A 16,469-nucleotide genomic window follows, 5' to 3' on the forward strand; every position below is an offset into this window, starting at 1 on the left:
GATCCGGGATGTCCATGCCGTTCAAAGAACGGGTGAAAAACGATTTAAAATGAGGAAGTTATGTCCGTTGGAAGATTGGGGTTTAAATCTGTGAATTCTGCAGCTTTTAACTTAGAAAATTTTTAGCAGAATGACCCCTTGCGCGTGGGCGCACCTGGCGCGTACGCGCCGATCTTCCAGAAAGCGCCATCCACGCGTGCGCGTGACGTGCGCGGGCGCGCCGATTGTGCTGCACCCAATGCCCAGCCATTTTTCAGAGAGTTATGCCAGAACTGTGCCAGTGTTGTGCCTGGGGCACGAGAACACCCGCGCGTACGCGTGGTTGGCGCGTGCGCGCCGATTGGCAAATTTTTAATCCATGCGTTAACGTGCATGACGCTTACGCGTCGATGAGTTTTTGAGGCCATCCACGCGTGCGCGTGGAGTGCGCGTACGCGTGGCCCTGTTTTCATCCCAAAGTTGATTTTTGAGTTTTAAAAGCCAAATCTCATACTTCTAAGCCTCCGATCTCACCATTTATGTCTTAAATCATTATGACCTGCCTAGCTATTAAAAAGGGGCTAGTGAATGAGGTAACTTGCGAGTGAAGCAAGGGAAAAATGAATGATCAATAAGGATCAAGATGACTATGTGAGATGCGGAGGATGGTGGTGGAAGTGCTTGTTATACCATGGGTCGAAAGGCCGTAATTGTTAATGAAACGGCTGGTTATGAATTTAACCGTGAGCCGGATGGCTGGTTATGGATTTAACCGTGAGCCGAAAAGGCTGTGTATGATATGAATATTGGCTGGTTCTGGACTGAACCGTGAGCCGGATGGCTGATATGGATGTTGATCCATGAATGAGAATTCATGCATGTTTATGCTGAATTATTGATTATTGAGATTTGCACTTCCACTATCAGAGGCACGAGATCCCTGGGAGAAGGCAGTGGCTAGCCACCACGTGCTCCAGGTGGAGGCTCGAGACTCTGTTGACCCTATGTCGTAAGTGTGGCCGGGCACTGTGAAAGACCCGGATGAGCTCGCCCCCGAAATATTCACCAGTGAGGGTGATGGATATGGATCATGTTTATGATCAAGTTTATAACGAGTATAACTCGAGTTGGGGATACGCGACAGAGGGACAGTCCAATGGTTAGCGACCAGGACTTATCGGGTTGGCTCTATAACTGACAAGATGATATCATCAGCCACTAGGGATAGGCATTCATCATATGCATACTATGTGAATTGTTTGAGATTGCCTATTTGACTGCATATTACTTGCTAATTGTCTAAATGTCTTAACTGCTCCTATTTGTATATTCTTTGTCTGATATAACTGTGTTTGCTACATTATACTCCTGCTGGTGGTTGGGAGGTGAGAAGGAATTGGAAAGGGAAGTATTAGTTAGACTGAAGAATCTTTAGTCAGATGCCCTTATATGGTTTAGCTTGTTTATAAGCTTTGAATTATCTGGAGGAAGTTCTAGGATTGCCTTTGGCTTTCCTCTATTATTATGTATTATATATGTGGAAGCTGTTACCATGCTGGGGACCTCTGGTTCTCACTCATGCGGATTTTGTGGTTTTCAGATGCAGGACGTGAGGGTTCCCGCTGAGGCATACTGGAGACTTCTAGATTCGCGAAGATTCCTTGTTCTTGGGGACTCTGTTTAGTTTATATGTTTTGCTTAGATACTTTTATCTCCATTAAATAATACAAACTGTGATGACTCCTCTTATGGGAGATTTTGGAGAATTGGTTTTATGTATTTGTGTCCCTTTGGGTTTCCTTTGGGGTTTTCCTTATTTTATCATATGTATATGTTGCTATGCTCGGACCGGTTATCTTCGCAGCCGGATCTTGAGTCTTGATATTCCCGTTTTTGACACTCTTTTTATATATATAATCTCGCGTTGGTTTATCCTTGTTCGTTGCGTTATCGATCGGAGTGTTGCGCTTTTGAGTTGCGGTTTTTGTTTACCCCTTTTTCTACAAAGGCTCCTAGTTATAATCAATCATTCATACTACTATACGTACTAAATTTTTATTTTAGAGGTCGTAATACCTTGCCATCTCTGAATTATGACTTAAGCATAAGACTCTGTATGGTAGGGTGTTACATTATGGTATCAGAGCAGTTCGTTCCTGTAGAGCCTGAGGGATGGACTGACTATGCTTCTGTGCATTCTCTGTGTGTGTGTGTTATGTGCTATTAGTATATCTGCTTGATATAATTGGCATAAACGTTCATGAGCATGCATTTGGGACTTTGAAGTACTAGACTTCCGATATCGAGACTGATCAACTTAATATCGATTGTTTGGTATGTATAGGAACCAGATGGCGCCTCGTGGACGCGGTAGAGGTAGTGCGAGAGGTCGTACGAATGCTCGTGCACCGGAGAATAACCCTAATGACCCGGTGAACTTTATGGCTGCGTTGGAGAACATGGCTGCTGCTATGCAAGCCACTACTGAGGCTCTTGGTCAACAGATGAACAACCATGGTAATGATGGAGGTGGAGTTCAGGGTCCGATGACCTTGGCAAACTTTTTGAAGTTTAATCCGCCTAAGTTCAAGGGAACTACTAGCCCGACTGAGGCTGATACATGGTTTCAGGCTATAGAGCGAGCACTGCAAGCACAAGTGGTACCTGAAGGACAGCGTGTCGAGTTTGCCACCTATATGCTCACCGGTGAAGTGTCGCATTGGTGGCAAGGCATCCGACGTCTTCTGCAGCAGGGTGATGACTATATCACCTGGAATGTCTTTCAAGAAGAGTTCTATAAGAAGTACTTTCCGACTTCTGCTAGGACGGCTAAGGAACTTGAATTGTTATAGCTGAAGCAGGGTACTATGTCCATATCAGAGTATACTGACAAGTTTGAGGAGCTGTTCAGGTTCTCTCGTATGTGCCAAGGGACTCCGGTGGAATATGAGGAATGGAAGTGTGTTAAGTATGAAGGAGGACTCCGAAGTGATATCTTCAGTTCAGTGGGACCAATGGAGATTAGAACTTTCTTCGAATTAGTGAACAAGTGTAGGGTTGCTGAGGAGTGTGTGAAAAGGGAAACCGCTGAGAAAGGGAGTCACAAAGGTTCATTTCCACAGAACCGAGGGAAGAGCTTTGCACCTAGAGGTCCGTCTTTCAAGAGGGGAGGCTCTTTCAGGAGGCCCAACAACAACAACTCCCAAGGAAAGAAGTTTGGGAAGCAGCCTCAGAATGATCAAGTTTGCACTAGGTGTGTGAATCACCATCCGGGAGCACCATGCAAGGCCGGATGGGGTTTGTGCTACAATTGTGGAAAAGCGGGGCATAAAGCCGCCAGTTGTCCGGAGAGGCAGAAACAAGGTGCTGGGAAGGCACAACAGACTGGTCGGGTGTTCACCACTTCAGCTGTAGGAGCTGAGGGATCCGAGACACTTATTCGAGGTAACTGTGAAATGGATGGTCAAACTTTAAATGCTTTATTTGATTCTGGAGCATCGCATTCATTCATTGCATTTGAGAAAGCCCATGAGTTAGGATTGAAGATTGTAACCTTAGGTTATGATCTAAGAGTGTACAACGCTACTCATGAAGCTACGGTAACTAGGCTAGGGTGCCCGGAAGTTTCCTTTAGGTTCAAGCAGCGTGATTTTGTTCATAATTTAGTCTGCTTACCGATGATCGGCCTTGATCTTATCTTGGGATTGGATTGGTTATCTAAGAACCATGTTCTGCTTGATTGTTCTACAAAGTCGGTGTACTTTATGCCGGAAGATACAGATGGGCCGGTCGTGGTGAATAATTATTACTTGAATTCGATGATGGTGAACTGTTCTGGAATCGAATGTCAGGGTATCATGTTGTTAACCGCGGGCGTTTCAGGTGATGATCAAAGGTTGGAGCAGATTCCAGTTGTGTGTGAGTTTCCGGAAGTGTTTTCCGATGATATTGATGAGTTTCCACCTAACCGAGAGGTTGAGTTTGCTATTGAATTGGTGCCCGGGGCGGGACCAATCTCAAGTGCTCCTTATAGGATGTCACCGTTAGAGATGAACGAGCTTAAGTCTCAGTTAGAGGATTTGTTGGGAAAGAATTTCATACGACCAAGTGTCTCCCCGTGGGGTGCTCCAGTGTTACTGGTGAAGAAGAAGGATGGGAGTATGCGGCTCTGTGTGGATTACAGGCAGCTGAACAAGGTTACAATAAAGAATAAGTACCCATTGCCGAGAATTGATGATCTCATGGATTAGTTACAAGGAGCTGGAGTTTTCTCCAAGATCGATTTGCGATCCGGTTATCACCAGATAAGGGTGAGGGATGAGGATATCCCTAAGACCGCTTTCAGGACTCGTTATGGTCATTACGAGTACACTGTGATGTCTTTCGGGTTGATGAACGCTCCTGCGGTATTCATGGATTACATGAATAGAGTTTTCCGTCCGTTTCTGGATAAATTCGTTGTTGTCTTCATTGATGACATACTAATTTATTCCAAGACTGAAGAAGAGCATGCGAAACACTTGAGGACCGTGTTGCAGATTCTAAAGGAGAAGAAACTTTATGCAAAACTGTCTAAGTGTGAATTTTGGAAGAGTGAGGTGAAGTTTTTGGGCCATGTGGTGAGTAAGAAGGGAATAGCCGTAGACCCAACTAAGGTGGAGGCTGTGATGGATTGGAAACAACCAACCACCGTAACAGAGATAAGGAGTTTTCTGGGTTTAGCTGGCTATTACCGAAGGTTTATCAAGGGCTTTTCACAGATAGCTTTGCCAATGACAAAGTTAACCCGCAAAGACACTCCGTTTGTTTGGACTCCTGAATGCGAGGAGAGCTTTCAGACATTGAAGAAAAAGTTGACTACTGCACCTGTGTTAGTGTTACCCGAGCCGAATGAGCCATTTGAGGTGTATTGTGATGCCTCATTGAAGGGTTTAGGGTGCGTGCTGATGCAGCATCGTAATGTGGTGGCGTATGCCTCACGACAGTTGAGACCTCATGAAGTTAGTTACCCTACGCACGATTTGGAACTCGCTGCGGTTGTGTTTGCCTTGAAGGTGTGGAGGCATTATCTCTATGGGGTTAAGTTCCAAGTTTTCTCTGATCATAAGAGCTTGAAGTATCTCTTTGATCAGAAAGAGCTTAATATGAGGCAGAGAAGGTGGATGGAATTGTTGAAGGACTACGACTTCGAGTTGCATTACCATCCGGGAAAGGCAAATGTAGTGGCGGATGCGTTGAGTCGGAAGTCATTATATGCGGCTTGGATGATGCTTCAAGAGGAGAAGTTGCTCAAGGGATTCGAGAGTCTTAAAATTGGTGCTCGAGAAGTATCCGGAACTTTATGTTTGAGCCGATTAGAAATCTCAAGTGACTTTAAGTCCGAACTCCTAAAGGCTCATCAAAATGATGAAGCGTTATGGAAAGTGTTACCGGCCATTGAGCAAGGAAAACAGTGGAGAGTGTCGGAAGAAAAAGATGGGTTATGGAGATTCAAGGGTAGGATCATTGTGCCGAATGTTGGCACTTTGAGGCAAGATATCTTAAAGGAGGCACACAAAAGCGGATTCTCCATTCACCCGGGAAGTACTAAGATGTACCATGATTTGAAGGCGATGTTTTGGTGGCCGGGTATGAAGAACGATGTGGCGGAATATGTTTCAAAGTGCTTAACTTGTCAAAAGGTAAAGATTGAACATCAAAAGCCTGCCGGTATGTTGCAACCTTTAGAGATTCCACAATGGAAGTGGGAAAGTATTGCAATGGACTTTGTGTCAGGATTGCCAAGGACTAGGGCTGGTTTTGATGCTGTTTAGGTGATTGTGGACCGACTGACAAAGTCAGCTCACTTTTTACCCATTCGGATGACTTACACCCTTGAGGAGCTAGCACGGTTATACATAAAGGAGATTATGAGACTTCATGGTGTACCTGCTACTATAATCTCTGATAGAGATCCTCGTTTCACTTCAAGGTTTTGGGGTGCATTTCAGAAGGCTTTTGGGACCCGATTAAGCTTGAGCACGGCTTACCATCCTCAAACAGATGGTCAATCTGAGAGGACGATCCAAACACTAGAGGATATGTTGAGAGTTTGTGTTTTGGACCAACCGGCGAGTTGGGATCGGTATATGCCATTAGTGGAGTTTGCATACAATAATAGTTATCATGCGAGCATCAGAATGGCTCCGTATGAGGCCTTGTATGGGAGGAAATGTCAATCTCCGCTATGTTGGTACGAAGCTGGAGAGAAAAGCTTGTTGGGGCCAGAAATGATAGCTGAGACTACTGAACAAGTCAAGAAAATCCGTGATAGGATGCTTACGGCGCAGAGTCGTCAAAAGAGTTACGCCGATCAAAGGCGAAAGCCCTTAGAATTTGAGGAAGGAGACCATGTTTTCCTTAAAGTTACTCCGACTACAGGAGTAGGTAGGGCGATCAAGCCAAAGAAGTTGAATCCTCGATACATTGGTCCATTTCAGATCCTAGAGAGGATTGGACCGGTGGCGTATCGGATGGCTCTACCACCTCACCTTTCGAATCTGCACGACGTGTTTCATGTGTCGCAGCTTCGGAAGTACACTCCTGATGCTAGCCATGTGTTAGAACCTGAGTCGGTTCAGTTAAGGGAAGATTTGACGCTTCCAGTGGCTCCAGTCAGAATTGATGATACTAGTATCAAACGGTTGCGTGGAAAAGAGGTTTCTTTAGTGAAAGTGGCTTGGAGTCGAGGCGGTGTTGAGGAACACACTTGGGAACTTGAGTCGGAGATGCGAACGGATTATCCGCATTTATTCTCAGGTAATTGCATTTGAATTTTGTGGGCAAAATTCCCAATTAGGTGGGTAGAATATAAAACCCGGTTAATTAATGGCTAATTAACCCATAAATGAGAATTTATTCTAGAAAGCCTAAAATGTGATTTTTATGGCTAAATGTGATAGAGGAGACTGAGACGAGAATTTCGGTACCAATTTTATAGAATTCGGACCAAGATTGGACCGAACGGGCCAAACCGGGCCAACCGGACCCAAAGTGGGCCCTTGGCCCAACATAACTTAACCAAAACCCTAGTTTTCAGCACTCTCTCTCCTCACAACACTCAAAAACACGCTGAACTTAGAGAGAAAGGGAGGAAGAACACTCTCTCAAGTTCTCTCCCTTGGTTGATCTTCAAACCACCATAACTTTTGATCTAAAGCTCCGATTGCCGCTCCGTTTGCGGCCACGCGTTCACCGAGGAGAGCTCTACAAAACCCATACAATAAATCTTGAGGTAAGCCACAAATTTCTGTTCGAAATTCCAGCCCTTATTTTCGAGTTTCATGGGTGAAATGTTGAGATTTTGGGTTCTTTGATGTTATAGGACCCAACTCTCTTGAAGGAGAAGGTTAATCTTGTCTCCTTGGACCTTGGGCGTGGTAAGATTCTCAACCCTAGTGTAATTTTGTTGTTCTATGATGTTTGGGTTTTGAGATGTTGTGTATGGGTATGATGGTTGTGGCTTAGGTTGTATATTTGTGGATATTGGAGCTTGATTGGTGATTTTGAAAAGCTTGGAAAGGGTTTGGTGGTGAAAAATCTGTTCTTGGAGGTGTTGAGGCCTTGAGAGCTTGTGGATAAGTGATTTGGAAGTGCTCCGGGGGAGCTTGGGAAAATCGGCTAAGGTATGGTTTCGGTTTCCCGTATCTAATATGTAATGTGGTAGGAAATACTTAGGCTAGAGGCCCTAAGATAGGCATTGAATTGTTGATGTTGTTGAATGATTGAGATATATGATGCGGTCATATATGTGATGATGATTATTGATGCCTTGGTGGTATGATGTATGAGAAATATGCATGTTGTGATATATGCTTGATGATTGGTTATGGTTGAATTGTGGGTTGAACCATGTTGATGGTGAGTATGATGTTGATTGTGTACAATAATGATTTATTGGAATTGGTGTTGTTGAGAATTGGCATGAGGGATAGTATATGATATGTCAATGTGTTTGAGTTTGAGCCACTTGGGTGAAGTGGGGTAAAATGATGAGATAGTGATTTTGGTAAATTGTGGTAATGTGTCAATGTGTGAGTTGAGGAGGCTTGATGTTGAATTTGATATATTTTGATTGATTTCAAAGAAAAGGGATGAACTTGGCATGTTTTGATTGGTTTTGAAAAGAGTTGGAAATGGCTTGTTTTAAAAATGGCACTTTGTGGTTTTGTATGAAAATATGGTTTTTGGGCACACTTTGGCGGGACATAACTTGGACTATGGATCTCCGTTTTGTACCAAATCTGTTTAGAAATGAAATTGGATCCGGGATGTCCATGCCGTTCAAAGAACGGGTGAAAAACGATTTAAAATGAGGAAGTTATGTCCGTTGGAAGATTGGGGTTTAAATCTGTGAATTCTGCAGCTTTTAACTTAGAAAATTTTTAGCAGAATGACCCCTTGCGCGTGGGCGCACCTGGCGCGTACGCGCCGATCTTCCAGAAAGCGCCATCCACGCGTGCGCGTGACGTGCGCGGGCGCGCCGATTGTGCTGCACCCAATGCCCAGCCATTTTTCAGAGAGTTATGCCAGAACTGTGCCAGTGTTGTGCCTGGGGCACGAGAACACCCGCGCGTACGCGTGGTTGGCGCGTGCGCGCCGATTGGCAAATTTTTAATCCACGCGTTAACGTGCATGACGCTTACGCGTCGATGAGTTTTTGAGGCCATCCACGCGTGCGCGTGGAGTGCGCGTACGCGTGGCCCTGTTTTCATCCCAAAGTTGATTTTTGAGTTTTAAAAGCTAAATCTCATACTTCTAAGCTTCCGATCTCACCATTTATGTCTTAAATCATTATGACCTGCCTAGCTATTAAAAAGGGGCTAGTGAATGAGGTAACTTGCGAGTGAAGCAAGGGAAAAATGAATGATCAATAAGGATCAAGATGACTATGTGAGATGCGGAGGATGGTGGTGGAAGTGCTTGTTATACCATGGGCCGAAAGGCCGTAATTGTTAATGAAACGGCTGGTTATGGATTTAACCGTGAGCCAGATGGCTGGTTATGGATTTAACCGTGAGCCAGAAAGGCTGTGTATGATATGAATATTGGCTGGTTCTGGACTGAACCGTGAGCCGGATGGCTGATATGGATGTTGATCCATGGATGAGAAATCATGCATGTTTATGCTGAATTATTGATTATTGAGATTTGCACTTCCACTATCAGAGGCACGAGATCCCTGGGAGAAGGCAGTGGCTAGCCACCACGTGCTCCAGGTGGAGGCTCGAGACTCTGTTGACCCTATGTCGTAAGTGTGGCCGGGCACTGTGAAAGACCCGGATGAGCTCGCCCCCGAAATATTCACCAGTGAGGGTGATGGATATGGATCATGTTTATGATCAAGTTTATAACGAGTATAACTCGAGTTGGGGATGCGCGACAGAGGGACAGTCCAATGGTTAGCGACCAGGACTTGTCGGGTTGGCTCTATAACCGACAAGATGATATCATCAGCCACTAGGGATAGGCATTCATCATATGCATACTATGTGAATTGTTTGAGATTGCCTATTTGACTGCATATTACTTGCTAATTGTCTAAATGTCTTAACTGCTCCTATTTGTATATTCTTTGTCTGATATAACTGTGTTTGCTACATTATACTCCTGCTGGTGGTTGGGAGGTGAGAAGGAATTGGAAAGGGAAGTATTAGTTAGACTGAAGAATCTTTAGTCAGATGCCCTTATATGGTTTAGCTTGTTTATAAGCTTTGAATTATCTGGAGGAAGTTCTAGGATTGCCTTTGGCTTTCCTCTATTATTATGTATTATATATGTGGAAGCTGTTACCATGCTGGGGACCTCTGGTTCTCACCCATGCGGATTTTGTGGTTTTCAGATGCAGGACGTGAGGGTTCCCGCTGAGGCATGCTGGAGACTTCTAGATTCGCGAAGATTCATTGTTCTTGGGGACTCTGTTTAGTTTATATGTTTTGCTTAGATACTTTTATCTCCATTAAATAATACAAACTGTGATGACTCCTCTTATGGGAGATTTTGGAGAATAGGTTTTATGTATTTGTGTCCCTTTGGGTTTCCTTTGGGGTTTTCCTTATTTTATCATATGTATATGTTGCTATGCTCGGACCGGTTATCTTCGCAGCCGGATCTTGAGTCTTGATATTCCCGTTTTTGACACTCTTTTTATATATATAATCTCGCGTTGGTTTATCCTTGTTCGTTGCGTTATCGATCGGAGTGTTGCGCTTTTGAGTTGCGGTTTTTGTTTATCCCTTTTTCTACAAAGGCTCCTAGTTATAATCAATCATTCATACTACTATACGTACTAAATTTTTATTTTAGAGGTCGTAATACCTTGCCATCTCTGAATTATGACTTAAGCATAAGACTCTGTATGGTAGGGTGTTACATTATAAAATTATTTATATTATTTAGGTAACATTTTTCTCTTTTGATAATTATTCATTGATAAATACTGAATTAACAATTCTGTTTGTTATATTTCAGTGTGGTTATTTTAAAAACATTTGTTTAAATGAGGGAAAAATAATATAAAATTAACATTTACATGGTTCTCAGTAAATAAGTAGTCAATCTTTGTAAAAAATAATTTGTTTATATCATACATTTTTCCTTTTTTTTACAAATAAAAATATAATATTAAAAATGAGGAGTCATTAAATTTAAAGAGTTAACTATTTTTTGATGCGTAGTCTTTTGGATTAAACATGATAAAAAATTGAGTTTCGAAAATTTTGTCGCTTCTGATATTTTATTAGTAGATACATAAATCATCATATAGGTAGTTAGAAAGCTTTGCATATATAAATATGGCATCTTGTAACCTTCTTAGAAACATATGTTAGTATTAATGTTGAATTAGGATCTGCTAAATTTTAAATTTTCACTTTAGAGGGTAAAGTGTGTATTATCATTTTTGAGAAGTATCTTTTTTGTGTTTTTTTCCTAGTTCCAACTATGGAATAAATGGTATGAGATCATACTTTATACTCTAAAGTAAAATCTAAAATTTAGAGAATCCAAATCCATTAATATTGTATGCAAACTTTTTTACTTGCTTTATTTACACGACAAGCCTGTTCGTTGATTTAAAAATTTAATCATCATGTATGTTAATCTTTTAAAATCTAATTTAAAATGTAACATTTTAACTTCGCTAACAAAATTAATTCTAAAAAATATTTTGGTTTTTGTAGACTTCATTTTAGTTCTTAACTATTTAAATTAAATTTGTAATTTTTAGCGATTTTAAAAAACAATAATACAGACATGTTGGTACCTTTTATCTTTTTAATTAATGTTGAAAGGAATATGTAAAAAGATCACGGACTATGATAAATAGTTTCCAATTTAAAGGCAACGTAAAAGTTATACAGCAAATAGTACACCGATACAGAGTAATGTTCGATCACCTAGGTGAAGAAAGTGCAGCATCTAAATTGGCATCATAGCAAAATAGAAAGCATTGTTCCAAATGGCTTATGGTTCTCCTATTACCAAATGTGAGTTGATATCAGTTGTGAGAATGACGTGGTTGTGGCCTACGAAGACGGCAGGATCGTCTACTCCAAGGCAGACTCGGAACTTGATAATAGGTACTCAGGGTGATTCAGGCGGCGATAATTCCTTAATGATGAAGCCATGTCGCGATAACGTGCACGAAGTTGTTCAAGGTCGTTGCGGTTCTCGTAGTGGACAAGTTTCTCCTCCTCTAACAAGTCGTGGTTGAAGTCATCAACGACCATTGCATGCAACTACAACAGCTTTCTCAGCAAGGCTGCTGCAGCATCTTCGCGCGTAAGATGTTTTTCGGTCGAGTATCTCCCGGCCACACTGCAAGAAGAATACTCCGAGTCAATTAGAACGACAAACAGGAATATGTGAACAGTTCCCCTGGTGGTGGAGTCGTAGGTTTGCTTGTGGTAGACAGGCGGAGGTTCGTGCAAACTAGTACACACTTGCTGGAGTGAGATTTGGCAGCCCTTGTAAAGAGCCGCATGGCTCCAATCACGATCCGGAACAAATTCGATTCCTGCAAAAAAACATGTGGTCAGACACATATTGCATGTGCAAAATGGGGATGTTCTAGTAGGTGGAGGATGACGGACACGTACTGTGTTCGTGGCGGTCCGCTAGGGTCAACTGGCAAAGGACGTCGTTCTGGTTGAATGACCATGGAATAGTGTGAATGCTTGAGCCAGCTCATCGCCGTGCCGAACGTGCTGCACAACTTAGTGCCCGAATGTGCTCCATAGATGCAACTTGGTCGGCGGTGGCGGCAGGGTTGATCGGGTGTGACATGGCCAGCGGGTTGGAAACACAACGTGAGTTTGAAGGGCCTTTGGTGTGTTCTATACGAGGTAACGTGAAGGCAAGAAAATGTATGGATTCAAGTATATATAGGCAAGAGATCTATCCCCTCCACCACATAGAATGGGCCATACGTACTATGTTCATTTTGCAAAAAGAGTGGAGACATATTGGCTAAAAAAATCCTTATGGAGTTTTGGTAGGTGCAACATCACACATTTGAATTAGCTTAGAACAGAATGCTGGTATGTAATTTTTGTTAGTCACCACCACTGTATAAGTTTTAAATAGTATAAGTTAACTACAATAAAGAATTAATGAACTACAAATTATATACCATGTTTAAAACGCATTACACATGAACATAGGATAGAGTTTAAACTATAATCAAATTAAGCATAACAGAAATAAAAAAAATACATTACTCGTTTAATTGGTTTTCTGATTTCTTAATCAAAGTCATTAGATGGAAAGCGCGAACGACATGGAAGTACGCTTTAGAGTTTTAATTTTTTAGTAATTCTGAATGTAAGAATATTACAGTTAATTGGTCTTAACTTTGTTCAATTTAATAAGATAAATTATTCATGTGAAGGAGCTTTAGGTATAGTTTTGAGTTATAATTATTCAATTATCTATTGTGTAAAGAATTTTCTACATTTGGAGGTTCACAAGAATGCGCGTGGCTTACGACGTAAAATTAAAGACAAAAATTGAGTCTAATTCTTTAAAAATGCTCTCAGTATTGTTTTTCTGAATATTATTTGATACAACAATTTATTAAACCTTATAATTTAATTCTGACTTTATGTTCAATTTTTTAATGTAATTTATATTTTTTAGTAGGTTTAGTAATTATTAAAATAAAAATTTTTTTCTTAATTATCGGACCAAAAGAAATAATGGTAAAATCTGATAGTGGTAAGAATATGTCAGCAGTAACTCCAAGTTAAAGTGAACGTGTAGGCTAAAACAAACGTAATGAAAAATAAAAAAGTGAACAAAAAGTGTATCAGAAAAATAAAAAAGGTCCCTAACAATGACTAAAAAATATCTTACTCAGAATGGCATGAAACAAAAGAAGTTGACATTTAGTTTTATACTTTTGCCATGAGGAAAAATCAAATACGATGCAGTTAATAGAATTCCACTGCCATAGTCAGATGAACTAAACAACTATAACCGAGTCGAACAATAATCGATAAAAATTGGTTGAATACAAGAGTGTGGAACAAAGTATACAGCGGGTAATGAACTGAATCAAAGACTTGTCCAATCCCAGGAATCATGCAAGTCAAGAAGTTGGCGCAAGCGCAAACGCTGTTTTAACCGGATTGGAGCATGTCCATGGTTTAGGAATGTGGGATGTTGGTTAATGAATTCTTCATCTCTTTACATCTTTTGAAAAATAACCCATTGCAAATCCCTCAAACTTTCTCTTCACGTTTCAACACCTTTGTTCCTTGTCCATGGTGGGTGAATTCTGTTAAAGAGACCAGCACCGTCGTTTGAAGAAAATAGACAGACTTATTCTCCAAAGTGAGTGATTTTTCTCGAGCTAAGGAGGCTCTCTTCAGAGAATATATTCTTCGGCAGTTGCTGTCCACTAACAGGTATATCTCTGACTTTTTTAATGTCATCTATGTCGTCTCTTAAGTGACAATATTACTCAACTTTATAAAGCATTCACACCGTTGGAGTCCAACGTGGCCATGTGTCGTTTGCAAGAGACAGCGAACTTTAATTCTTTACTTTACAAAGCTTGTTATCCACCGTTTTTACCCAACCCAAGGCATCTTTTATCGTTTTACGACACTGTTAACCATGAGAGTCGTTGTTGGCTATGTGAAAGGAAGTACTTTTCTATTGAGACAATTATTTGCTGAATCATATGGTAGGAATGAAATAGTTTCTCCACTAGTCCGGAAGCTAACATTAAAAGCAAGCAACGCAGCGCATTTTATTAAAAAAAGACTATCCTTTTGTGTACTCACTATGCATTACCCTTCAACCAGTCTTCTTATTTATTATCCTAATATACCGTGAAAGCTGCTGTCCTTTTCGCTGCAGTAACACCTAATGCTTTTATAATTTGTCAACTTCTAGTGAGCGTATTCATAGCTACTGCAAGACAAATTTTAACATGTGAACCACAAAAGAGAAACACTGTGCATTTTAATGTTGAACACGGGTATCCAAATAATTTTAACCATGTTTCTCCCCATAGGAAGTTGGCATTTGTTATAAAAAAAATATTTTATTAATCCAGAAATTCAATTTTGGATATGTTATTGCCATTCGATTATCCATGATTTTCATTATTACCCTGTTATACCCTAAATTATGCTCTCGTTGCTGTGTTCTACTCGGTGACCTTTTCGTAACTTCCTTGTTTGTATCGATGTAGTTGATGCATGTTTCTTTTCTTTTGGGTTCCGGGAACCACAAATGGGATGATGACCAAAAAACACCCAGCGTCATTTGATGACTCACCAATGTAAGCCATTTCAAACGTTATTGTTGGTATTATTTTTTTCCCATAATCAAACCAAAAAAGTGACAAAATAGTGGAAAAAAAGGAAAAATTGCGGCCCAAAGACCAATACTTCCAACGCATTCGAATTAAAAAAATGGTTAAAACAATACATGAAAAAAGTTAACGCAACCCATAAAAGAACATAAAAAGAGAGTGGGTAAAAAAGGCTTCGTGGGCCTTCCATTGGCAGTACTCAAAACTTCCACCCAATGCGTGAATGCAGTATCACTGTATTCACATTTTGTAAACTGAATTAGGGTTCATGCAAATCAGAAGGTGACTTTGATCCCGCACCTAAATAAAGTGACCTTCGGCTGACCTCCACTTATGCACGAACCCACGATTTTGTCTGCCGATTTACAGCACCCAAATCCGTTGACTAGAATGCTGAGGAAAATGGTTGTCTGCAGGTTAACGATAAAATGGAAAAGGAGATGGAGTTACTTGATGGGTGGTGGGCGAAATTGTGAACTATACTTTTTCACAACTCTCATAATCCCTGGTACTGGCTCCAAAAACTTGGTGCGCTCAATACCATGGCATTACACAACTTCGCACAACTAACCAGCAAGTGCACTGGGTCGTCCAAGTAATAAACCTTACGTGAGTAAGGGTCGATCCCACGGAGATTGTTAGTATTGAAGCAAGCTATGGTCATCTTGTAAATCTTAGTCAGGCAAACTCAGATATATATGGTGATGAACGAAAATAACATAAAAGATAAAGATAGTGATACTTATGTAATTCATTGGTAGGAACTTCAGATAAGCGCATGAAGATGCCTTCCCTTCCGTCTCTCTGCTTTCCTACTGTCTTCATCCAACCCTTCTTACTCCTTTCCATGGCAAGCTCGTATAGGGTCTCACTGTTGTCAGCAGCTACCTCCCATCCTCGCAGTGAAAGCTAATGCACACACTCTGTCACAGTGCTGCCAATCACCGGTTTGGTTCCCTCCCCTACCGGAATAGAATAACTCTTTTGCGTCTGTCACTAACGCCCAGTAGGTTACAGGTTTGAAGCACGTCACAGTCATTCAGTCATTGAATCCTACTCAGAATATCACAGACAAGGTTAGACCTTCCGGATTCCCTTGAATGCTGCCATCAGTTCTTGCCTATACCACGAAGACTCTGATCTCACGGAATGGTTGGCTCGTTTGTCAGGCGAGCACTCGGTTGTCAGGCGATCAACCATGCATCGTGCAATCAGGAATCCAAGAGATATTCACTAAGCCTCAGATGCTTGTAGAACAAGAATGGTTGTCAGTCACTTTGTTCATGAGTAAGAATGGTGATGGGCGTCAATCATCACCTTCATCATGTTGAAGAACAAGTGATATCTTGGATAAAGAACAAGCGGAATTTGAATGAAAGAACAATAGTAATTGCATTAATACTCGAGGTACAGCAGAGCTCCACACCCTTAATCTATGGTGTGTAGAAACTCCACCGTTGAAAATACATAAGCATAAGGTCTAGGCATGGCCGAATGGCCAGCCTCCCAATGATCTAAGAACTAAAATGTCCAAAGATGATCTAGAGATCTAAAAGTGATCAAAAGATTTCTATACAATAGTAAAAGGTCCTACTTATAAGAAACCAGTAGCCTAGGGTGTACAGAA

Source organism: Arachis stenosperma, chromosome 4, assembly GCF_014773155.1.
Source record: "Arachis stenosperma cultivar V10309 chromosome 4, arast.V10309.gnm1.PFL2, whole genome shotgun sequence".
NCBI lineage: Eukaryota > Viridiplantae > Streptophyta > Magnoliopsida > Fabales > Fabaceae > Arachis > Arachis stenosperma.